The 27188-nt window shown below is 37.3% G+C and overlaps 1 protein-coding gene across 1 annotated transcript in view; it reads left to right on the top strand.

Moving 5' to 3' along the window:
• The first annotated feature begins 15064 nt into the window (after positions 1–15064).
• Positions 15065–27188, top strand: part of LOC141437131 (metabotropic glutamate receptor-like) — a 196416-nt gene continuing 184292 nt past the window's right edge. Inside the window, exon 1 of the mRNA XM_074100393.1 lies at positions 15065–15184. The gene's annotated coding sequence lies outside the window, so the exon portion shown is untranslated. The remainder of the gene's footprint in view (positions 15185–27188) is intronic.

Below are 27188 nucleotides of genomic sequence, written 5' to 3' on the forward strand. Positions count from 1 at the left end.
CTGGTATACTCGTAACTGTCAACCCGAACCCGAACCCCAACCGAGCGTAACCCGAATTTAAACCATAAAATTTATTGACCGCGATAATCTAACTAAAACATTGTGTTTACTTGCATTGTCACCCAACTTACATGCGTACCAAATATCAAGTCCATCCAACCACTGGAAATGTGCCAAAATGAACTTTGAAGATTTGACCCAATAACACAACCAAAAATACAGGACAAGTTTAATAACAACCTGTAACCGTGTTCTTCTTTTCCAATTAATCTTTGACATGCTCTTAGAGGGAAGGTGGCAAACAGTTTGCGGGCAGTCCCGGCTCCCGGGTTTGCGGTTGAGGACAAAGTGCGAGTATGTTTTGTGACAGAGAGTGACTGGCAAGATTGAAACTGCTTTGACTGAAATTTTATTAGCATGGATAGTTTATTTTTAACAAGGTTTATTTTTAAATATTTTTGGTTTTATTTTTAATAACCAGACTTATCCATATTAGTCATATTACGTTGGACGTCAAAGTGACATAAAATGCTAACGGTCGCCGACCATTCGTAATGATAGTAGTCAATTAAAATGTGCAGCCTGTAATAAGACCTTTAATAGTAGATTATTGTCGTGGCCTGGAAGTAGGCAATTGCTGGCTGAGTATGAGTATTAAACGGACGAGCTTGCGAGTCCGTTTAACTTATGCGAAGTCAGTAATTGATATTACAGCCGAGACTAATATAAAGCTTTTCTCAAAAATGGTGAATAAATTCTGAAATAGAATACATTTTTTTTAAATAAACTGCAGGTGTATTTTTCAACCGAAAACACCACAAGCTGTTTCAGAACCAATAAAAAAGTCCGGAGTTCCAACAAAATATCTGATACCGGCCATTAAACTTGGCTGTGTACGACTTGTGCCAATATACCATGGCCTTTTTAACTTTAAAAAAAATTTGTGACCCGACAATAATAAATTAAGCGCGCCTGCAATCTTTTTAATCTTTTAATTTTTCGCTGACCATAAACACCACCACTTCCTCTTCACCTTCTGATATGTAAAGAATAATGTAAACTTTTACGGACATTTTTGAGAAAAAGAAAGTTTGGTGTTACCAGCCACATTCGGGCACATAATAAGCAAGCTTATAGGTTTGCCTTTATCGGACACGACATGGAAGACATCATCAGGTCTCTATTACTAACCAATGTTAGCAGAGCTCTTGAAAGAACCTTTTAAAATTGCGTTGACTTAGAAGTTTGAAGTTTTCACTGCTAAGCCAGGGTGTTTAAGATCTTGTCATTATAGGAAATACCGTCACGAATGTTATGTCTAATTGTCAACGCGAGCAAAGTCACTGGTAAAGAATCGTTGTATATTTATGATAGGTCTTATGTGACTGACTAGCATAATTGTTTAAAGTCGTCTTGTTATGTTTGTCATAACTCTATGTCAGGGTCGTTATAAAACGAACCTGACCTAAGCTACAGTTTGTTTAGCGGAAAAAAAATATGACCAACAAATATTCTGACAAGCATTACAATATGACTTGCTAAAATGATGAAAGAAAGAAATAATAAATTTATTTACCGAAATTCGGCACAACAAACAAAAAGCATAAAGCTTAAAAAAAAATAGAAAATCTTATACATTAAACAGGAAGAAAGAGGAGATAAAAACATTGTACCGAAAGAAGTAGAAAGGGACTCAGCGAATTGCCACTGCAAGCCGCAGCGCTGGTATTAAGTATGGCCCTTTAACTTAAAAAAAATACTAGTGCCCCAACGGCACGAACGTTAGAGGGCGGCATTAATCTAATAAAAAACAACAAGAAATAAAACAATCACATCTACCTAAAATTACAAGAAGGAATTGAATAGCTAATGTTTGTATGGCAAAACTTGCGCGGTTGAATCGTTTAAATTCGACTAGATACGCACTGATCTATCTGATAAATTGTTATGTACTCGTATGTTATCATACATATCCAAGGCGCCTGTTATTTTCAAAGTAAGCACGCCCTTCCAACTTATTGGATTCCCCGGAATACGAACAAAAACAGTTTTAATCATTCCCTCCAATAACACTAAAAGAAATCTGGAGTTCTATTTTGATAGCGCCAGCATTTTCGTGCAGATTTCGGCGCACAGGGCATATTCCTAGCCGTTTGAAGCACGTGGCCGCCCATACATTATGCTGCCCTTTTTTCCTCGCGTCGAAATAATATCGCGGTTGTGTGACTCTCCTTAACCGACATTTAAAGGGCTTTAATTCTCAGATTTATGGGAGGGTTCTGTTTTTTTATTTTATTTTGTTTAATTGTCCGCAAATTTCGGGTTTCCGCGGCTTTTGTCTGTTTGGTTTGGAGATGCGTTGCGCGAAGAGGTTAATGCGGAGAGAATTAAAGGAAAAGCTTTTTTTACAAGCTTTTGTTTAGTTTCACCTGTCCCGTTGCTGTCTGTCTGTAATCAAATCTTGCAAGTTAAATTTACCAACTTCCAGTAGTTGGATTGACTTGAGATTTGGTGTACTTGTGTAAATTTCGTGCCAATACAATATAATCTGATAGTGAGGTAGTAGTTCGGCCAGGATCGTCTCCACAGGACGGAACTCTTCAACGGTTAATGGCATCGACTTGAAATTTGGTATGCAAATGTAGTTTGAGTGACTTTACAAGTACAGTCAACAAAAAGTACAGCCAGCAAACAATGCTTGTATTACAATTATTTTTCTTACCAAAAAATAAAAAAACAAATTGTGTTAAAAACACTTACATTACTACATTACTTTTAATTCTAAGTCCAAATTCACTTCAGTATAAATGACAGTGCAATTACTTATGCATGACATGGTTAAAAAAAATCAGCACAGGATCGCTATTCCGTGCTGCTGTGACCAGGGTTAGGATAGCTATTGTGGGGGACGCTCCAATAGAGAGATCTCTCTCCAGGCAGGTGTTATGCCTAGGACCGAAGTCCGAAGGACGAGCGTCGGTAGTTGAATATATGCGTCTGAGTTCTGAAATTTTGAAATGACAATATCGGGGGTTTCAACTTTTCTATGTGGTTCGTTTATCAGGTAAGATGGGGGTCAAGTCATCATCCCAGCCTATATACGTCCCACTGCTGGCACAAGCCTCCTCTCAGAACAAGAAGGCTTGGGCCATAGTTCCCACGCGGGCCCAGTGCGGATTGGGAACTTCGCACGCACCATTGAATCGCTTCGCAGGTTTGTGCAGGTTTCCTCACGATGTTTTCCTTCACTGCAAAGCTCGTGGTAAATTTCTAATGTAATTCCGCACATGAATTCAAGGGGGACTCAAGTATCTAACAATATAAACTGAGATGAGAACTCTTTTGACCCAGTACAGCGTACCCTAAAACGGTATTTGCTTGCTCACATCATAAACGGATCCGTGCCGTAACTCACAACCCGGCCGAATCGGCCCACTGTGATTTATTAATAGTGAATTTCAACTGCTTACTGTTAGGAAAAAGTTGGGTCGACTGTCACATGGGGTGAATATGCCCGAGAGGCTTAAGTCGAAAGGCATAGAAAGTCAGAGGTGCCATCCCATCCCAGCCTGTATACGTCCCACTGCTGGGCACAAGCCTCCTCTCAGAACAAGAGGGCTTGGGCCATAGTTCCCACGCGGGCCCAGTGCGGATTGGGAACTTCACACGCACCATTGAATTTCTTCGCAGGTTTGTGCAGGTTTCCTCACGATGTTTTCCTTCACCGCAAAGCTGGTGGTAAATCAAATGTAATCCGCACATGAATTTCGAAAAACTCAGAGGTGCGAGCCGGGGTTTGAACCCACGACCCTCTGTTTGAGAGGCGATAGGTCAAACCACTAGGCCACCACGGCCCCTTATAGAAAGTCAGAGGTGCTTAAATGTTAATTAAAGTTCTAAGACATTTTGTATTTTGACCGCCAAGCTACTTATATCAAATATTCATCATCAACCTTATCATCATGTTAGCCGCAGGACGTCCACTGTCGGATATAAGTATATACCTCCTATAGACCTCCAGTTGGAAGCAGTAGTGGACATCGGCTCCTCATTGGTGGACGTCCTATGACGTTTACCGATCCGCGGTCTCGATTCGAGAACTTTTCGGCCCCAACGGCCTTTTTCCGTGTTATATGGCCCATTGCCACTTCGATGAGCTAATTCGCTTGTCTATGCCTATCGGTGACGGTGTTGTTCTACATATCTTTTCATTTTTGATTCGATCCAGCAGAAAAAGCACAATCATAGCTCTTTCCATAACTCGCTGGGTGAGTGAGCGTATAGTGAAGCAATACGGTATTTGACTATTTTTGTATATTATGTTTTTAAATTTAAACTACACAATGCCTGTTATCGAATAGAAAAACAATTTTTAAGCTACCTTTACAAATAACAAAGTAAGTTATAAAGGTTTGAAATTCAAGATTAGACAGAGAAAGACATACTGGCATGTGACTTCTCACGCCAGGACCGCCATAATTGCTGCATAGAGAAAAGCGTTTGAGAAAGAGACAGGTATATAGATTTTTCAAAAAATCACTATAAATCCAATTTTCAACCGATTTAAATTTTCTCTTCGTTAAACACTATCTGTTTATCTATATTTTCATAATAATATTAAGATATGGCAAAATCAGGAGTTGTCAAATACCGTATTATTGGTATCAGCTATTCGTTTTTAAATTGCTATTGCCTTTACATATTATTTAAAGCATTGTATTGTAGCTTCCACTATCTATTTTAATTTTTAAACTCACTTTTTGTCTGTCCCTGACTTAATGCTCCTCTCATCCACTCAAAGGTTGACTGGTAGATATGCCTTAAAGCAGGGTTTCTCAAACTTATGGCTCCACGTACCCCTGTTAAAGTTTCTAGACGATAGCGATCTTGACTGTTGGAGAAACTAAATATAAAAAATACAAAGGACTCAAAAAACCAATCTTAATCATCTTGCTAGTCTTGCAGCCTGGTGGTTTTTGGAGTCACGTAAACCTTGTCGCGAACCCCCTACCGTCGAATAGCGAACCCCTAGGGGTTCGCGTACCCCACTTTGAGTGACCCTACCTTAAAGGAATAAGTTCACCTTTGTTCATATATCTCAATATTTTCAATTGTGTTTGTTTACTTATTTTGTACAATAAAGAGTTTCATCATCATCATCCCAGCCTATATACGTCCCACTGCTGGGCACAGGCCTCCTCTCAGAACAAGAGGGCTTGGGCCATAGTTCCCACGCGGGCCCAGTGCGGATTGGGAACTTCGCACGCACCATTGAATCACTTCGCAGGTTTGTGCAGGTTTCCTCACGATGTTTTCCTTCACCGCAAAGCTCGTGGTAAATTTCAAATGTAATTTCAAATTCCGCACATGAATTTCGAAAAACTCAGAGGTGCGAGCCGGGGTTCGAACCCACGACCCTCTGCTTGAGAGGCGATAGGTCAAACCACTAGGCCACCACGGCTTCTTCGGCTTTAATAAAGAGTTTACATAGATACATACATACAATAAATACAGGCACATTCAGGAGTTGTCAAATACCGCCCTGTATATAAACGGCCGATTTACTTCACTACTTTTCATTATTACGCTGTGGCATTTTCTTCGTTTTGGCCGATAACGTGACTTCAAATCACTCAGAAGACTTTAAACATTTTCCCTATTTTCGATCTCTCTAGCACCTACTCGAAAACACGAATTTTCCTTAGTAGCTACATGTAAACAAGGGAAATAAGGAAACTTGAAGGAAAACATTGGAAGATTGAAAAGTGACAAGCGACAATGATGCGCTCTGTCTGTGTCACACCCACGGATCATCTAAATTCGTTCCCTCGAGGAAAATTTAATTTAATTCCAGCGCACATTTACCTAATTTCGTTCTGTTTGAAGAATAAAAGGGAAATTGATATTATCATGTTATATATCGAGACCAATTACTTGGTAACGTTTGATAGAAAAAAAAGCTTCAATTTTATTTAAACAATCGCGTATTAATTCCGTGTATCAGCCCCTACGAATGTATGTGTGTGCGTGCGTGTGTCTGTTGCTCCTATACGCTACTAACGGCTGGCTAGACGGATTTACATAAACTAGCCGTTACCCGCGACTCCGTCCGCGCGCAATGAGGGCCATCGCGTATGAACTCGCCACTAGAGGCGCTAGTGTAGCGTGAGGTCTCCGAAATGTCAAATCTCATAGTTTTTGGGTGAGCTACGCGGGTTTATTTATAATTAGAATAGTTTTGTGAATATTTTGCAATATCTGAAACTAATTATGGCAAATATGCGTTCCGGGGCAATGAATGTCTGGGTTTTGAGACAGTTTTGTCTATCGGAAACCTTTGTCCTCCCTTTTTTCCGAACAAAACGGGGACTATGCAACACTGTGGCATGCTCGATATTTTTATGGTACGGTTTTAAGGTGTATTAAATATGATTTTAATCTATAAGTACTTTGTTTTCACGCCCGTAATAACAGACTTTGAAAGCCTTACTTAAAAACCTCACGCAACAGTGCGCCATCTAGTGAGACAAAAAACGATAGCCCTCATTCGTTTATCGCTATCCTGCGGGAACTTTGCAATTTTCCGGGATAAAAACTGTCCTATGTCCTTCTCCAGGATCCAAACTTTCTGTATACCTACCGAATTTCATCCAAATCGGTCGGTTCAGTGGTTTAGACGTGATGAAGTAACAAACATAAACAAACCAATAAACAAACAAACGGCCTTACAAACTTTCTCATTTATAATATTAGTAGTATTTGGTATGAAGCTAGTTGGGCGTCTGGAATATCACACATTTGAACACACCTTGGAGAGAGAGAGAAACATTTATTTACACATATTCGAGACACATAAAAATACATTAGACGGAAAAAAAAATAACATCGAATAGTATAAAGTGGACCCCACTCAGCATAATTGAGCTATTCCATAGCCATTATTAAGGTTCCGTACACGAAGGATGACAAACAAAACCCTATTAGAAGTAGTGTCCCTTCGCTGTCCGTCCGGGTGTCTGTCTGTCATAGGGCTGTATCTAAAGTACTATAAAAAAAACCTTCTTCCGGCAGTCGGGTAAAAAATCACTGGACATTTGACAACATGACTTAGTCCCAAAGTAAAGCTTGTGTTACGGGAACGGGCCTCGGATAAAGGTACTCAAATAAGTACATACAACTTAAATAAATATTAAACGTACAAGACTCGAAAACTAACACTCGTATTAAGGGCAACACACACAGAGAGCGGGCGCGGGTCGTGCGCGGGCCCGCGACGGGCGTATTTGCATGGCGGTATATGGACGCCTTCACACAGAACGCGGGCGCGGGCGCGGGTCGTGCGCGGGCCCGCGCCCGTCGCCCGTCGTCACAAACAGCGCGAGCCGAGCGCAGTGTTACCAACTCTCAAAAATATTTATCCCTAAGGCTTAAGTTAAAAACCCCTAAAACTCGTTTTTAATGAAAATGTTCACTTTAAATTTGAATATTTCGCAAAAAAAATACTGAATCGAAAAATCGTCTTAGTAACCCCCTAATGCTTTTAATTTAAAAGACCCTACACTAGGGTTGGATGAGAAACTATCTATGGGAGGTACCCAAAAAAATTTTTTTTTTAATTTTTTACCATTTTGTTGGGATAGTTTTCATAATAAGTATATCTATGTAAAATTACAGCTTTGAAGCATTGATAGTCCCTGAGCAAAGCCGCGACGGACAGATAGACTGACAGACAGACAGACATGGTGAAACTATAAGGGTTCCGTTTTTTCCATTTTGGCTACGGAACCCTAAAAACTGTATTCATGCGCAGTAGCTGGTTCATTTAGGCGAGAATAAAATTTATTTATTTTATTTTTTTAATTAATTGGTAGGTACTACAGAAAAATCTGTTATTTTTTCCATTGACTAGTATAAGCTTATTCCTTTCTATAAAAAAACAGACACTTTAAAAATTTCATCCATCGCCCATCATTCCATAAATTGGATTTAATTAAGTAAGTAAATAAAGTTTGACCTTGGTGCGCAAGCGCGTTTGTCGTTTTCCACATATATCTCGCGGCACTGTATAATTCTGTGTCGAGTTGACAAAAATGTCGTATCTATTATTGGTTCTAGAACTGTTTTAATTTGTACTCCAAAAGTCGCCAGATACCTAAACCATTTCTGTCGTCAAAACTTTTTTGCGGTCGCTATGATTTAAGCAAAAGTCGTCACTTCTAGGGACTAAGTCACTAAACTGGCAACATTGATAGCCGCCGCGGGCCCGTCGCGGGTCCGACCCGCTCTCTGTGTGAATACAACGAACCGCGCGGCTCCGCGGCGGACACGACCGACCCGCGCACGCTTTCTGTGTTGTTGCCCTTTATTCATACAAATATCTGCCCCGATTGGGACTCGAACCCGGGATCCCATGCTTTGCAGTCAGATTGTCTAGCTACTTGGCTACCCGGTCGTCTTTCCGGTCTATTTTTTAACCCCCGACGCAAAAAGAGGGGTGTTATAAGTTTGACCGCTATGTGTGTCTGTCTGTCTGTGGCACCGCAGCTATTAATATTAATATTAAATTTCTAAGAACTTCGTATTTTATGTTGAATATTCCGAGTTTAGGTATATTTTATACCTAGGCTGCTATTTACTCTTAAACTACTTATTTCTCAAGAAAACTTAACCGTTATAGTTTTCCTTGTAAGTTTGATATTTTTACTACCATCTTGAATTTTTTCAAATTTTTCCACCCACCGGTTTGGATTTTAGAGGAGAAATTAATGAAAAATTTCACTTTAAAGTTTAATATTTTGCAAACAAAACACTGAATCGAAAAATCGTTTGAGCAACCCCATAATGGTTTTAAAAAACTTATCCAACGATACTTCACACTACAAGGTAGGATGAGACAAAAAAAAAACAGTTAGATAGTCCCTGAGCAAAGCCGCGGACGGACAGACAGACAGACATGGCGAAACTATAAGGGTTCCGTTTTGCCATTTTGGCTACGGAACCCTAAAAACCGCATTCAAATCGGTTCACCTGTTTAAGAGCTACGGTGCCACAGACAGACAGACACACATAGCGGTTTAACTTATATTTATAACACCCCTCTTTTTGCGTCGGGGGTTAAAAGTGTTTTAAGCAATTCCCTTAGAATTTCCAACATCGCTGCACATTAAACGGCCAATAGACTTAATTACATGAAACAATGTTCTATTTATTTAGATTAGCTGACTTAGTTTCTTACGCCCAACTCCCTTTGGACCCCAACTTACACTAGACTGCACCAACTCAGGGTTCAGAATAACTGGACAATTTACAACTTACGTAGCGAGTTAAACTATTAACTTTTAGAATTTTCTTGGAACTTAAGGTTACAGTGGCATAACAAAAATAACAATACTACATTGCTCCCGAAAAAAAACATTAAATTTAAAAAATCTAAAAACCCGGCTGCCTTAAAAACTAAAAGGAAGAAAATAAGTCTAGTGGTCTAGAACTGACCCATTGGACCCATTACCAAGATAATTTTTTGAGCTGGTTACGATTTGAATGGGTCCCGACTGTTGAACCTTAAATGAGCTTTTTGACAGAGTTCTAGACCACTAGACTTATTTTCTTCCTTTCAGTTTTTAAGGCAGTCGGGTTTTTGATTTTTAATTTAATGTATTTATTTTATACTTTTGATATTTCTGTTAAAATAGTAGATTAAGTATTATAATCCATATATATTTAGAATGGGCTAATTATTAGCTTTCATTTGAATCCCATATTGTTATTATACAATTATTTTTTTTTATTCCTTCGCCATATTTTTTCGCAGACGCCATATTGAAATATTATATACCCTATGTCACTCGGACAGTTATGACAAATCCAATGATACCTCATTATGTTACAATCCGTCCAGCCGTTTAGGCTGCAGCCGAGGACCAAAGATATGGACATACATACCCACACATCATTATATACTTACATACATACATAAATACATACATGCGCTCGAAAAACATAACCCTCCTTCGGGCAGTCGGGTAAAAAAAACAAAAATTAATTACGATCTTGTACCTAGTTAATGCTAAACTTAACCCGTTTTTTTGGCATTGTCATAATTTTAGATATCATTTTTTGTATATTTTTTTTAGTTATATTTGTTAGCTCTTCGAGAATCCAACGAGGCTTGAATTCAGTACACTTGTTTCAACTTGCCAAGAAAAGGGTTAAAATTTAAAGAAACAGCGCTTCACAGCCAAACCAACGTCTAGTTACTTCTTGTATAAATTTGTGTAAAAAATAAACGCCGCTACAATTTCTGCTAACAATTCTGCAAAATTTTAATTAAACGCCAATAATTCACAAGCCCCAATTGCCCCATAATTTTAGAGGAATCTTAACCGTCGAGATGTAGACCGCGTGAGCGTAACCACCAAACAAAATATATCTATAGTTATTCATCATCATCATCATTCCAGCCTATATACGTCCCACTGCTGGGCACAGGCCTCCTCTCAGAACAAGAGGGCTTGGGCCACGCGGGCCCAGTGCGGATTGGGAACTTCGCACGCACCATTGAATCGCTTCGCAGGTAATAAATTTCAAATGTAATTCCGCACATGAATTTTGAAAAACTCAGAGGTGCGAGCCGGGGTTCGAACCCACGACCCTCTGCTTGAGAGGCGATAGGTCAAATCACCTAGGCCACCACGGCTTTTTAAGTTAAGTATAAGTTATTCATCAAACGCGACGTAAATAGATTAATCTTATTAAATAAACTAGTAGAATATCATCATCATCAGCAGCTCAGCAGCTCGAAAATACAAACTGAAGCATAGATGCACAGAAAAACCAGAAAACGAGACCAGCGCTGGGGGTCGAACCCAGGTCCTCAGCATTCCGTGCTGCGTGCGATACCCTACACTACCACTGGACAGGAGTACAGACACGAATGATGAAGGAGTACAGAGACGGAAATCTGAGGACCTGGGTTCGATTCCTAGCGCTGGTCTCTTTTTCTGTTTTTTCTGTGCATCTATGTTTCAGTTTGTATTTTCGATATGGATTTTACGGGATGACCGTAAAAGTAACAAAATTTGGATTTGAAATAAAAAAATACAAAGAGACTCCAAAAACCAATGTTAGCTCAGCTCATTATGATGGGCAAAGACACGTAGGCTGACGAAAGGAATCTTCTCTGAGGAATCTTCGGGAGTGGACCGGCATCGCAAGTGCTGCCCCTCTATTTCGCCTCGCTAGAGACAGGGAGAAATATTCAGAACGGACTGCCAACCTTCGCTACTCGGAGAGGCATCTTAAGAAGAAGAAGATCATCAGCCAGAAGATGTCCACTGTTCATTGTTTATCAAAGGTCTCTTAGAGCGCCACAATGAACAACTCGCCACTTGCTTTCTGGGTCTTCTCGAAACTCCCTCAATGTCGTTAGTCCACCTGGTGGGAGGCCTGCCAACGCTTCGTCTTCCGGTTCGTAGTAGCCACTCGAGGACTTTCCTCCCTCAACGGTTATCTGTTCTTCGAGCAATGTGTCTGACCCATTGCCACTTCAACTTGCATCCTCGCGAGTCTTCGTGTACTATGTAAAAAACAAATTAACACTTCGAACAACGGCCAAATGTACTTACTTTTTAAAGCACAAATTGCTCATAAAATATAAAAAAATAAGAATGTTAAAATAATGACCGAGGGAAATAACAAAGCTGGTGACCCACGTCCAGGTCTTAAGTACTACACTTGTTAAAAAAGGATTCTTCGAACCTACTTCAGTGACTTTTAGTTCTTCGGTGATTTCATTATTCTCGTAATTTCTGACTTTTTCACCATAAAATAGTTCCACAGACTGAGCCGAGAATTTGACTTTTATTATTTTGGAAATTGTTTAGACCTTGAAATGTATTTTTCATTTAATTGAAAAAAATGTACTCGAGGTAGCACACATTTGGCAGGTTCTTACAATTGATTTCCACCTTTATGAATAATATTATACAACGACGTACGAGTGTAGGTCATCATCATCCCAGCCTATATGCGTCCCACTGCTGGGTACAGGCCTCCTCTCAGAACAAGAGGGCTTGGGCCGTAGTTCCCACGCCGGCCCAGTGCGGATTGGAACTTCACACGCACCATTGAATTGCTTCGCATGTTTGTGCAGGTTTCCTCACGATGTTTTCCTTCACCGCAAAGCTCGTGGTAGATTTCAAATGTAATTCCGCACATGAATTTCGAAAAACTCAGAGGTGCGAGCCAGGGTTTGAACCAACGACCCTCTGCTTGAGAGGCGATAGGCCAAACCACTAGGCCACCACGGCTTCCACACACGGCACGAGTGTAGGTAATAGATAATAATAACAACAAAATTACCATTAAATTATATCAAACTAGTTGTTGCCCGCGACTCCGTCCATGTAGAATTCGTTTATCGCTATCCCGCGAAAACTTTGTAATTTTACCGGACAAAAACTATCCTATATCCTTCCCCGGGACTTAAACTACCTATATATCGAATTTCATCTCAATCGGTTTAGCGGTTTAGACGTGAAAAGGTAACAAACATACTACTTCGTTGGTTAGTGTCCATAGTACAACCTTTGCTTGGTTTGGTACTAGGTCAATTGGTGTCAAGTGTCCCATGATATTTATTTTATTTATTTAACTAATAGACAGACTTACAAACTTTCGTATTTATAATATTAGTGCAAAGTTTCAAGAACAAATTCTTTTTTTCTTTAGCCGCCTTTTCCCCTGGACAGCCGTCTCTAAGCCCTGTATTATCTTAACATACAAATTGTGTGTCCGTATTGCTTCCTTTCTTATTAACATTGTTAACCCCTGACACCAAAAGGGGGTTATAGGCTTAAGGCTGTCTTTCCACTAGGGATGTTAAACAAAGCTTAGCTAAGCTTAGGCTATACTTGATGAAAGATGGCTTTGAGGAGCGAAGATGGAGACAAAACAATATCTTGGACAATTTCCAAATCTTTCACAAATTTGAACTGCTCTTATACATGTTTTTCTAAAATCCATTCCAAGCTCTTTCGGAAAGACTATCACTGCCAAGAAGAATGTGCCGCTAAAAACTAGGCAGAAAGTCAGTTCCTCAAAACAAATGACGACCGGATGGCCAAGTGTTTAGAGAACCTGACTACGAAGCTTGAAGTCCCGGGTTCGATTCCCGGCCGGGGCAGATATTTGTATGAATAAAACGTATGTTTGTTCACGGGTCTTGCATGTATACAGTATAACAGTATGTATTGAATTATGTATTTATCTACACAAGTATGTTTATCCGTTGCCTAGTATCCATAGTACAAGCTTTGCTTAGTTGGGACTTGGTCAATTAGTGTCAAGTGTCCCATGATATTTACATATTATTATTAAATAAATCAACAAATATTATAATGGGACAATTGGCACAAATTGACCTCGTCCCAGACTTGTACTTACACTATTTTGTAACAAAGCTTAAATAAACATCACATCTGACATTGATATATTTAGCATTTCTCTTAGTTAATATAAGACTGTCATTAGTAGTAGTTAAGTAAGGTTATGCCATTTTTTTGAGAATGGGTTATATGCACGTTCTCTCTTTTGCAAGTCGTAGCCTTTTTCTTTTCTTTGTGTGTTTGTTATTTCTTTACCCGTTTTATACTTTTTTATTGGGAACAGGTTATTACCTGTGCCAACATTGTTGGTCAATGTTTGATGTCATTGTTTACAATGTAAGTTTTATTGTACCGTTTGTGCCCAAATACATAAATAAATAAATAAAAATTCACTTAAATATTTACAAAACCAAGACAAATTATATTTAAAATCCACACTGTAAATACACACAACTCAAACAAACCCAACTATCACCAGCACCACCACCACACAACACTGACGCGTTTCAAACTCAACCAGAATTGACAACATTAATCTGCAAGCATGATGAGCGGTACTTTTTTTATTCGACTGGATGGCAAACGAGCATGTGGGTCTCCTGATGGTAAGAGATCACCACCGCCCATAAACATCTGCAACACCAGGAGTATTGCAGATGCGTTGCCAACCTAGAGGCCTAAGATGGGATACCTCAAGTGCCAGTAATTTCACCGGCTGTCTTACTCTCCACGCCGAAAGACAACAGTGCAAGCACTGCTGCTTCACGGAAGGATTAGCGAGCAAGATGGTGGTAGCAATCCGGGCGGACCTTGCACAAGGTCCTACCACCTGCAAATAATTACCTGTAAATGTTGATATGAGATGGAGGAGCTCCGTTAACACATTTGTTTCATAGACGCTATCATAAGGTCGCGGGTGAGCAGACATTGTTTTTATTTTATTGACATGGACCTCCGCAAAGTAACGCCTGATTCAGTAAGTTAACTATTTAAAAGCTTATGTGTTACTCGCAGATCTCCCTCAAATATGTCACACGCACCCCAACTGTTACAAACACCACATGAAACTGACGCGTTTCGAACTATTTACTAGTTCATTATCAAAGTTTATTTTGTTAACACACGAGTCAACACCCGTTGCCAAACAAAATGAATATCGTACTTACCAGTAACCATTTGAAGATAACCAAAGATAATTACAATAATTTTTATTGACATTATCCAAGCTACCCTCTTCCTATTAATATTTAAAATGCGAAGGATTGTGAGTATGTGTGTGTGTGTGTGTGTGTATGTTTGTTACTCCTTCACGCTAAAACGGCTAGACGAATTTGTATAAAATCTGGTAGGTACGTATATACACATAGATAAATACATACATAAACACATAGAAACATCCAAGGCTCAAGTATAAACATTCGTATTCATCATAAAATTATTTTCCTGCCACAGGGATCGAACACGCAACCGCTAGCTTCGTAGTCAGTGTACCCAACAACTTAGTTATCCGGGCGTCAAAATATAGGCTAGTAAGTAAGTGAACTAACTTGACACGCCTTTATCTGCATATACAGCTACCCATAACAAAGACGCTAAGCTAAATAAAAGCGCGTAAAGCCCTCGACGCCTCCGACGCTTGTAACACAAGGCTCCAACCTTTAGTATACCCGCACCGCCCGCCTAGTAAGGACGCGCCGCCCGCCCGCCCAAACTTCGAAAGTTCATACAGTATAAGTGGAATTCGGACACGGTAGTGTTTTGTTCAGTGAATTATGGGTTCAGGGAGAGGCTGAAATCAGGTGAGTTTTTTTTAGTCGTTGTTTTTCGGCCAGTGTTTTTTTGGCCAGTAATTGAGCTCTGTCTCACCTGATTGTAATTGTAAATGAGACCGAACATGTAGTTTACTCATTAATTAATAGCTTGCTTAATCTGGCCTTTAAAAGCGTTATACTAAATATAAGTTTGTCAAAATAAGACCGCTTTTAAGTATTATCATAGCACGTCCATATCGACTCGCATATTGTTGAAATTCAGAATGTATTGTTTGTCATAACTCTTTTTTCTCTGAATCCAATAATTGTTCAGAATTGTTATAGAACAAGCCTAACCTAACCTACAGTTTTCTTAGGACGACCATTTAAATATCTTAAAAAAAATACGGTTTCAGTGGGGAGAAAAAATGATGACAAACAATAATTCTGACAAACTACATTATGAGTTGCAAAAATTATGCGAACTTTGGCAGTTTCTTAAAGTAAATTGTTATAAGTCAGATACGTAGAAAGGCGAATTTATCCCTAAAATAACACAAAAAATATATACAAATAAAAAAAAACATTTAATAATAATTAGAGTAATAAATCTTATAAATAAAATTAATAAAACACTTGTTAAAACCCGCAAAAGAAAGCAATTTCCTCTTATAAATATCCTTTTGATTTAAAATTACCCTTGATAGATAAAACTTTACTAAACCCACAAGTAAAATATAAATTCAACTAACTGCCTTAATTACTTAGCGTTAATTAAGATCTCATCAAACAGTGCTTGTAGCAAATAAAATCTAAGCAGTCTGCGGGAAGCTAAGTAAAATATAAGTGCTTTAGGCTTGAAATATCTAGAAGTTATTTTATTTGCTACGAAATGTCGACAGCGATTATAAAAAAACTACAATTGGTTGCCTAGTGATTTGAAGAAAAAGATTATTGTAAAACTGAAAATCGTGGGTTCAAATCCGTGCCCACAACTCTGAATTTTTCGGAACTCATGTGTGAAATTAAATTTTAAATTTACCACGGGCTTCATCGTGGAGGAAAACATCGTAGAAACCTGCACAAACCTGCAAAGTATTCCATGGCGTATGTGAAGTTGTCACGTCATACCGCACTGGGCCAGCGTGAGAACTAAAGTTCAAGCCCTCTCATTCGGAGAGAAGTTATGTGCCCAACAGTGGGTTGTATAGCAAGTTTTTGTTTGTGTGTGTGTGTGTGTGTGTTTTTGTGTGAGTGGATAGACTGGAATGAAAATGATGAGGAATATTTGTATGTCTCAGATAGAAGCAATAATATAAGGAATAGTTATTTTTCTCGTGATTCCACCTACAAGGAAATCGTTGAAATCTAGAAATCTATCCCGCGGGAATCGTGCATTTTTCGGGGATAAAATCTATTTTTTTTTCCAACAGTTGCAAACTAACACCATATCAGTTTTCACTCAAATCGATTTAGCGGTTTAGATTAAGCCTGAAGATTTATCAAACACGTGGAGATACTTTCTCATTTATAAATGTAAAGAAAACTCATACTCGTGTGGTAACTTTTCTTTAAGGAGGTTTTATTTTGCCACGTTGTTTATGGCTTTTGAAATCTCCCAACCGACAGTCAGTGTCATTGACAGTTGAGACATTTCATTTATAATATGATAATATGAGAGAGGGTAAGAAGCGATATTTTAATATTAAAGATTCCCTAATTATAATAAAGAAATATGGAATAAGGGCTTTAAATGTTGTTTCTTACGTTTTTACAGGTGAGTCAATCTTTTGTTTACTGTTAGTAAAATTCGTGGAATGTTTGTACCTACCCATTATGCTTAAATAAAATCTTACGTTTTTACAGAGAAACGCAATTAAGTCTTTGTTTGATTATATCCTGGCTTTTGAAGCACAGAAGAATATAACATTATTATAAAACAACATTTTCTGCAAATATTTCAAGAAACATGGAAAATTGAGGTTTGATTTTACTGTGAAACCAGCAACAGATGGAAAATCAAATATCATTTGCATATCGTCAATAGCAACACCTAATGGACAAGTTTTTGGCATACCAGTGGAGTACCAACCTGCTAATCACCATCAAGTAATCTTGAATACTCCAAACTACGTCAAGGTAAGAAAATCATTAAATAAGAGATATCAAACAAGGAAAATATGGATAACTATGACAGATGATATATCAAAAGCATATTTGGATGAAGAAGACAACTTGCAATTTAATGATATGTATCTAGAAGAGATTTCGGAGCAAACAAATAGTTCAGAATGCATGCAGCGTGGCTCAAATCAAACATTGGAAAAATTATTGGAAAAATTGCTTGAAGAAAAAGAAAAAAAGTCAGAAACTCAAAATTTGGGAAAAATTTCAAAAGATTTCATGATTGAGAAGTTTACGGGTAGAAACTCAAATGCGTGTCAATGGATTAAAGATTTCAACAAAGAATGTGAACGTTTCCAAATTGACGAAGACAAAAAGAAAATTGAAATTTTGAAAAATTTTTTGGAATACTCGACTGCAGATTGGTACAGCAACATGCTAATAAAATTCACAGTAGAATCAGAATGGAACATATGGGAGAAAAATTTCTGTGATACATTTGCAAACAAAGGATGGTCACCAATTAGATATGCTCTTGCCTATAAATATCAAGCAGGTTCATTGCTTGACTATGCTTTGAAAAAGGAAAAATTGATATTGGAAGTCAGAAAATCAATTGATACAGGGACACTTATAGATCTTATAGCATTTGGCTTACCTAATTTTGTAGCTGATAAAATCGACAGAGAAACCCTGCAAGGAACGGAAGATCTTTGCAATGAAATAGGAAAATTGGAACATCTTGTCGGAAAGAATAAATACGAAAAAAAAATGTATGTATGTCCAGACAATAAACCAAAAAAAAATGAAGAAAAGAAACCGTGTCCAATCTGTGTTAATGGAAAAAAAGGGATACGTTACCATCCTGAGGATATTTGCTGGTTTAAAAACCAAAAATCCATTGTGAAAACCGTTAACAACTCTGAATTAGAAATAGAACTAAATGAAACGAATCCAAAAAACTAGAGGTGCCACCATTAATAAAAGTTAAGTTACTATTAAATGACATTTTAGAAGTTTCTGCAATTTATGATTCTGGTTCAAACGTGTCATTAATTAATGCCAAATTATTGAAGATACAACAGAAAAATGATTTAAGTAATATAAAAATGGCAAACTTAAGGACTATTAATGGTGACAAGAAAACAAAAGGTATGGTAACGCTAAAAATAAAAATTGGAGATATTGAAAAATATAAAGATGTTTTTGTAGTAGACACTGAAAATTTTAATTACGATTTTTTACTTGGCTTGGACTGTATCAAAAATTTTAAATTAATGCAAAATGAGGAGTTAAAGATCATACAATGCAACAACTCCAAAAGTTCAGAAACTGATATTTCTAATACAAAAAATGTCGAAATTCCTGATGTACTAGGTGACAAAGATGAAGAACAATTTCCTCTATACTCTGAAGCATTAAAACAATTAAATAAATGCGATGTAAATTTCAATGAACATATAAATTTCGATGAATTTGAAATGATGGTAAACCATTTAGATTTACATCAACAATCAGAAATAGACAAGTTGATAGAGAAATATAAACAAATTTTTGCTAAAGATAAATATGACGTTGGCACTGTACGAGATTATGAAGCTCATATTGACCTGCAAGTGGATAAATACTGCTACAAACGTCCATACAGATGCACAAACGAAGATAGAAAAGAAATTGAAAATCAAATATCCACACTATTACAGAAAAAATTGATTGAAGAATCTTATAGTCCATTTGCTGCTCCCGTAACACTAGCATATAAAAAAGAAGACGAGAGAAAAACAAGGTTATGTGTAGATTTCAGAGATTTGAACAAAATTGTCGTCCCTCAATCACAACCCTTTCCGTTAATTGAGGATTTAATGATAAAAACGGTGAACTGCAAATATTTTTCTACTCTGGATATAAATTCGGCATTTTGGTCAATTCCTTTAAAAATTCAAGACAGATACAAAACTGCATTTGTTACACAAGAAGGCCATTTTCAATGGACATGCCTTCCATTTGGATTAAAGACGGCTCCAGCCATTTTTCAAAGAATATTGAGCAACATCATAAGAAAATACAAACTTTCTAGTTTCGCAGTAAATTTTATAGACGATATCTTGATTTTTTCAAAGACTTTCGAAGAACACATAATACATCTATCAAGACTACTGGAAGCAATATTAAAAGAAGGATTTAGAGTAAAATTTACGAAATGTACCTTTGCAAGTAATTATGCTAAATACTTAGGACATATAATAGAAAATAATTCAGTCAGACCTCTTAAGGATTATTTAACTGCTGTCAAAAACTTTCCAATACCCGAAACAAGAAAAAATGTACGCCAATTCCTAGGAAAAATAAATTTTCATCATAAGTTTGTACCACATAGTGCAATTATCTTGGACCCGTTACACAACTTACTAAGGAAAGATGTGAAATTTATATGGTCTACAGAATGTCAAGAATCATTTGATAAAATAAAAACATTGCTATGCACTGAACCAATTCTGCAAATTTTTGATCCTGAACTACCAATAAACATTTATACGGATGCTAGCATCAAAGGAGTAGGAGCGGTGCTGAAACAAGAAAATAAAAACGGTGACAGTAAACCAGTTGCCTATTTTTCAAAAAAATTAACAGAAACTCAAAAAAAGAAGAAGGCTATATATCTAGAATGTCTGGCAATAAAAGAAGCTGTGAAATACTGGCAGCATTGGCTTATGGGAAAAGAGTTTACGGTATACTCAGATCATAAACCACTAGAGAATATGAATATCAAGGCTAGAACAGATGAGGAACTAGGTGATTTAACATATTATTTATCCCAATATAATTTTAAAATTCAATATAACCCAGGAAAATCAAATCAAGAAGCAGATTGTTTAAGCAGAAATCCAGTTCTGGAACCTTATGAAAATTGTGATGACTTTATAAAAGTAGTGAATTTAATAAACTTAGAAGATATAAAAAACGACCAATCAAATCTAAACTTACAAAATAGCAAAACAAAAGTTCTGTTCGAAAATGAAATTTACTACAAAAGAATTAAGACAAGAAAAAAAATCATACTATCAGAAGACCTTAGCAAAGTTTTAATGAAAGATGTCCATGATTTTTACTGCCACATTGGGAGAACTCAGATGGCAAATAAGATAACACCATTCTACACAGCAAAGAATATCACGGCGAACATTAAGAAAATTTGTGAGGAATGTGAAATTTGTATAAAAAATAAGTCAAGGAGAAAGCCAAAATATGGTTTAATGTCACATTTAGGTCCAGCAACACATCCGTTTCAAATTGTATCTATTGATACCGTCGGAGGCTTCGGAGGATCACGATCAACAAAAAAATACTTACATATACTAGTTGATCATTTCACAAGATACGCTTATATTCTCACATCGAAAAACCAAAGCTCCAGTGATTTCATTAAACTAATAAAAAATGTAACAGAAAGCTACAACATTGATATGGTATTAACAGATCAATACCCTGGCATTAATTCAAAAGAATTTAAAGAATTTCTGAACAAGAGACACATAAGAATAGTTTTCACAGCTGTTGATGCACCATTTTCTAATGGGCTTAATGAAAGGCTTAATCAAACTTTAGTCAATAAGATCCGATGTAAAATAAATGAAAGTGATAAAAAAATAGCGTGGACAACAATTGCACAGAATTGTGTAGCAAAATATAACGAAACAGAACATACTGTTACGAAATTTGCTCCAAAATATCTTTTGGAAGGCGAAAATGTAAATATTATACCACCAGAATTAAAATTAAGATGTACACAAGAAGATCTAAGAAGGGACAGAAAATTAGCTTTTAAAAACACAATTAATTCGCACAACTACAATAAGAAAAAGTTCGACCTACGTAGGGAAGAACATAAGTTGGAAGTGGGAGACAGAGTCTATGTGGAAAATGGAAACCGTCTAAATAGGAAGAAATTGGATGAATTACGAGTTGGACCATACAAAATTCTGAAGAAAGTTTCCAATTCAATCTATGAAGTTGATACCGGACACAAGAAAGCAGAGTCAAATCTTTACCACATTACAAAACTGTCTCCAATGTCGGTTATGAAATGAACAATTGCCTACAATTGTTTTCTCTAAGGGGGGAGATGTAAAGAAAACTCATACTCGTGTGGTAACTTTTCTTTAAGGAGGTTTTATTTTGCCACGTTGTTTATGGCTTTTGAAATCTCCCAACCGACAGTCAGTGTCATTGACAGTTGAGACATTTCATTTATAATATGATAATATGAGAGAGGGTAAGAAGCGATATTTTAATATTAAAGATTCCCTAATTATAATAAAGAAATATGGAATAAGGGCTTTAAATGTTGTTTCTTACGTTTTTACAGGTGAGTCAATCTTTTGTTTACTGTTAGTAAAATTCGTGGAATGTTTGTACCTACCCATTATGCTTAAATAAAATCTTACGTTTTTACAGAGAAACGCAATTAAGTCTTTGTTTGATTATATCCTGGCTTTTGAAGCACAGAAGAATATAACATTATTATATAAATATTACGATTAGTAAAGATTATTAAGGATAATATTGATAGTAATCGACGATATTAACTTACATTGAAATTTAAGTAATTAATACAGTAACTTCTTATCCCGGCCTAATTTACGTTCGCTGAACCATTTCTTTAATAACACCGAAAGAATATTAGCTAAAATTTAATCATCTTCGAGCCAATAAAACTTAGGTTTTAATAACGGAGAAATTACAATTTTGACATTAAGGAAATAAAAAAGAGCTAAATATACATTTTAGTTCCTTTTAATATTTGTAACTTAATTAGTTCGCCGTGGTAAGCCGTGGTGGCTTAGTGGTTTGACCCATCGCCTCTCAAGCAGAGGGTCGTGGGTTCAAACCCCGGCTCGCACCTCTGAGTTTTTCGAAATTCATGTGCGGAGTTACATTTGAAATTTACCACGAGCTTTGCGGTGAAGGAAAACATCGTGAGGAAACCTGCACAAACCTGCGAAGCAATTCAATGGTGTGTGTGAAGTTCCCAATCCGCACTGGGCCCGCGTGGGAACTATGGCCCAAGCCCTCTCATTCTGAGGGGAGGCCTGTGCCCTGCAGTGGGACGTATATAGGCTGGGATGATGATGAATTAGTTCGCCAATTTAATTAAAAATATACCGAACGAGTTTTCTTTGTAATTATTAACTGGCATTTTTATGACATCCTAAAATGTTGTGTGTGTTTTAAATTGGGTTTGTTGTTTTTGTGGTAGGTATACTTTTGCTTTGTTTCTAGACGAAAGAATGACATTATAAACCCACTAATCTTATAAACGCGAAAATTTGTAAGTCTGTTTATATGTTTTCATCTCTCCTGTTCGGAAAGTTTAATTGTAATGGGTAGATAGCCGGGTGGAAAATTGCGTTTTCATCACTAGGGTGGAAAGTAAAGTTTTTTTTTAATTTTTCGATTAGCCATGAAGTCGAAGATAATTGAGTTACGTCAATAAGAGACCAAGCTAGAACATTTTTTGGCCCAATTTTTTTTTTACTAATTTAACAAATTTTCTGCCTCAACTAATATTCTAGTTAGACACTATAATGTCACCTTCAAAATTCAATTTGTATGTAACTTGGAATACCAATTTAAAGGGTAGAGTGAGGGGACACTGGGTAGATTTAGGCCTTAATTAGCCTCGTAAGGACCATCAGTGATACAGTATTCGAGTGTGAGGGGGGGGGGTGTATTTAATATTTGATTTAGCACCACCCCCGGTGGTGGTTTGGTCTGTGTCTAAATTTCACACTTTTCCGGGATATAGTCAGTGAGTGTGATTCCCTAAAAGGGGAGGAGCTGAAATTTGTGCTTGGGACTTTTTTTAACCCCCGACGTAAAAAGAGTAAGTTTTAAGTTTGACCGCTATGTGTGTCTACTTGTCTGTCTGATGCACCGTAGCTCTTAAACGGGTGAACGGATTTGAATGCGGTTTTTTTTATTTAAAAGTAAATTTTTTAGCGATGATTTTTAAACATGTTTCATAAAAATCTGGTCAGCCGTTTTTGAGATATTTAACTTTGATGTGACAAAGTCGCGGGTTTTCCAACTTTTTGTGGGTTAGGTTATTGCTTACCTTGGTTCAATGGATGTCGTAAGACGCGACTAAGGATATAGGTTAAGGTATACCGTAGGCGACAGGCTAGCAATCGTCATTATTGTACCGTTTTTGTCAAACTTAAAACCTAAAATTGCTAAAAGTGGCTCCGAAGCGGTAACGTTTCGTGTGCTCTGCCTACCCCATTTGGGAATACAGGCGTGATGTTTGTGGCACATCTTTCTGGCCTTGCTGATTGATTGAGCCCTGCCACCTGCACTGTCATTTTCAACATCTACTCAGCCTATATACCTACATTCCACTGCTGGGCACAGGCCTCCGCTTAGAATGAGAGCATGGCCCATTGTTCCCACGCCGACCCTGTGCGGGACTTATGCTGCACCAACGAAGAATAAGATAATTTTCATCTTTGCTCGTAAACAGTGTCGTAACATGCAGGCTACCTTGGCAACCTCCCAAATAAAATCCTCGACCTTAATGTGCTTGTCATGAAGCCCAAGGTCGGTAAATGAGTCATTGCCCGTACTAATTTTCTTGTCATGAAGCCCAAGGTCGGTAAATGAGTCATTGCCCGTACTAATTTTCTTGTTTTGAAGGTGAAGGGCGGTAAATGAGTCAATTCCCGTACTATTTTTTTATAATTTTTTGTAAAAGGTGTTGCAATAAATGCATCTGGGCTTAGATTAGAGTCATGAAATTTAGTATGTAGATAGCTAGACATCTGGAATAACACATAAGCTACTTTTTATCCCGATATTCCCACGGGATAGAGATAAAATCTCAAAATAACAACCGCTGAGTTTAGAGTCATGAAATTTGGCATGGTCGTTTTAATTTAACGGCAATTAAACCACGATGTCATTTTAGGGAATTCCCACGAGAATGTCGGAATTTAAATTCAACTGCTGTATCTAATGACTTACACATGCAAAGCCGCGGGTAAATGCTAGTAATTAAATGCTTCTTTCTCCGATGAAATCCATACTATCCATACTTCCATACTATCCATACTTACTTACTTACTTTACTTACTATTACTTACTTAATATAATATTATAAATGCGAAAGTAACTGTCTGTCTGTCTGTCTGTCTGTCTGTCTGTTACGCTTTCACGCAAAAACCGCTTAACCGATTTGGATGAAATTTGGTACAGAGATAGAATAGACCATGGGAAAGAACATAGGCTATCTTTTATCGCGAAAAAGAGGCTTTAAGGGGTTGAAATAGGGGGGTGAAAGTTTATATGGTGGAAGTTTGTCGCTGTCGGAAATAAAACCATGAAACTTGGCATTTAGGCACTTAATAAGAAAGAAGTTTGTATGTGTTTGAGCTTTTTTGAAAATTCGACCTGTGAGGGGATGAAATAGGGGATGAAAGTTCATATGGAAGGTCGTCATTATCGAAGATATATCGATATCGATGAATCTTTATTAAACTTGCCATTTGGGCACGTGATAAGAGATATTATAAATAGATATATTTTCGAGCATTTTTTTTAATTCTTCCTGTGTGGGGGTGCAATAGGGGTGAATGATTGTAGCTTTTGATTGCGTTAACTTAGAAGTTCGATTTTTTCACAGCTTCCGGGACTATTGACCTGAGTTTAGGGTTTTAATTTCAACTCGATACATACTCCGCACGTTTACGGGATAAAGGGTCTTGACAGACAGACGGACGGACGGACAGCAAAGTAATCCTATAAGGGTTCCATTTTTTCCTTTTGAGGTACGGAACCCTAAAAAACATTTGTTCCGGCTCTTTTCAAATTTCGACATTTTTCATACCAACCTACTTGAAAATATGGGGATGAAAGTTCGTAAGGAATTCCAAACAAATGTACTATAAGCATATTTATCGGAAATATGTGTAGCTATGCTTAGTAACAATGCCGTCTTAATTATAATCCTACCCTCCTAATTTACAATAAATGACATAAGATGTCAAGAGCTCACTATGAAGAATTAGTCCTTTTTTGTTGGCAGGGTAGAATACACGTCGTATTGCTAAAATGTGGCTACCCGCAAAATATTTATGTTTTACCATAGAATGGAAGAACAAAAAAAATTTGTTTAGATATAAAGAAAGAAAGAAAGAAAGAAAATACATTTATTCACAACACAAGACACAACAATGGTATTAAGTACAAATAGACAACACGTAGTAAAGCAATGTATTATAACAGGTTATTTTCAGTAAACCGTAGAAGTTTCTATGTGCTATTATTGGCAGAATAGGTACCCTAAATAAATTAAATAAGTACTTTCTAAAGTTATTATTCCACGCGTACGAAGTCGCGGGCAAAAGCTAGTATTAGTATAAATTTCTAATTAATCTAGCTTACTCCAGACCTTTGTCAATCCAATGCATTCTAGGTCACATTAGTCTCCCTTTCATTAACTACTTGAGGATTGAATGAGATGCATTCCTGGTGAATGCATTCACCAGCTCCTGGACTATGCCATACAATGATATAGGTACCGATTGGATATTCGAAAAAGCTCAACTATATAAATAGGCCAAGAGTAAAGTACTACGATGAATATCCAGCCTTAGGAGAGCCCTACGCAAAATGTACGCACTGTTGAATAATTTTAGATGGATCTACTTGGTTACAAGGAGTCAGAAGTACCTAGTAAGGTAGTTTTTATAACAATAACTAGCGTATACCGGCGGCAGCTTCGCTCGTTTTATTGTTGTTTTAATTTTACGAAATTCCCATAGTAATCCTACTAATAGATTTACTAATGTTTTGGCGAAAATTGTTTAGCAAATTATTAGCTCCCAAACTATTTATCCCATATTTTTATTTAGGCGAAATGTTATTTCCCAACTCAACGTTTCGCACTGATATCATTTCCCAACTAATGATTTGATAAATTATTATTATGCAAATTATTACCTGGAATTTTTTAAGATGTCATTTATGTTTTCGTCAAATGTATTGATTGGCATACCTTAATTTAGCAACATATTGAATGACGTCCAACCTGATTTCCTATTGGCAGTTATCCTGGCTGCTATAAAAAAAAAACCTAACATCGAAGGCTAAGGCGGGAGCTAGGCTCCGCTTCGCTCCCGCCTTAGCCTTCTGAACCTAAACTATCTAAGTTGCTTCAACTCCGAACAATCTTGCTCGCTCGCTTCGCTCGCTCGCACAAATCAAATTGAAGTAAAACTGCAATATAAAAATAGGCCAAATGTTATTTGCCTAAGCCAAACATTTGCTACATAATTATTTGCCACATAAAAGTGTTATGAAGTACAATTTTGCAAAATAAAAATGTTGCAAAATAAGAAAAGTTATGCCAATGATTAGGTTGCCAAATGAAACTTCGGCAAAAGGTTGGTTTCTAAGTGAAATTTGGCGAAACATATTTCGCCGAAAAGGCAGTACACACCTAATATTATTAGTGCCAGAGTTTGTGTGTGTGTGTGTGCGTTTGTTTGGTACTCTTTCACGCTAAAACGGCTCAACAGATTAGGATGAAATTTGGTTGGTAGACAGCTGGCTATTTGGAATAACACATAGGCTACTCTTTATCCCGATATTCCCACCGGATAGAAACAAAATCTAAAATTAACAACCACTGGGCTGAGAGTCATGAAATTTACTTACCACAATGTAATTTTCGGGAATTCCCACGGGCATTTTGTGAAATCCCGGAATTTCAAAGGTCCCCGTTGTTCGTTTGTTCCTGGAAAGTTTGCTGTTTAGATTTTGAGTTTTAACGTAGACCCTAATGGGAATATTAAGATAAAAACTAGCCTACTTACAAGTTTTATAAGTAATTCTAGACATCCAGCTGTCTACATACCATCTAGACGTTTTA

This window comes from Choristoneura fumiferana, chromosome 17, assembly GCF_025370935.1.
Source record: "Choristoneura fumiferana chromosome 17, NRCan_CFum_1, whole genome shotgun sequence".
In the NCBI taxonomy this organism is placed as follows: Eukaryota; Metazoa; Arthropoda; class Insecta; order Lepidoptera; family Tortricidae; genus Choristoneura; species Choristoneura fumiferana.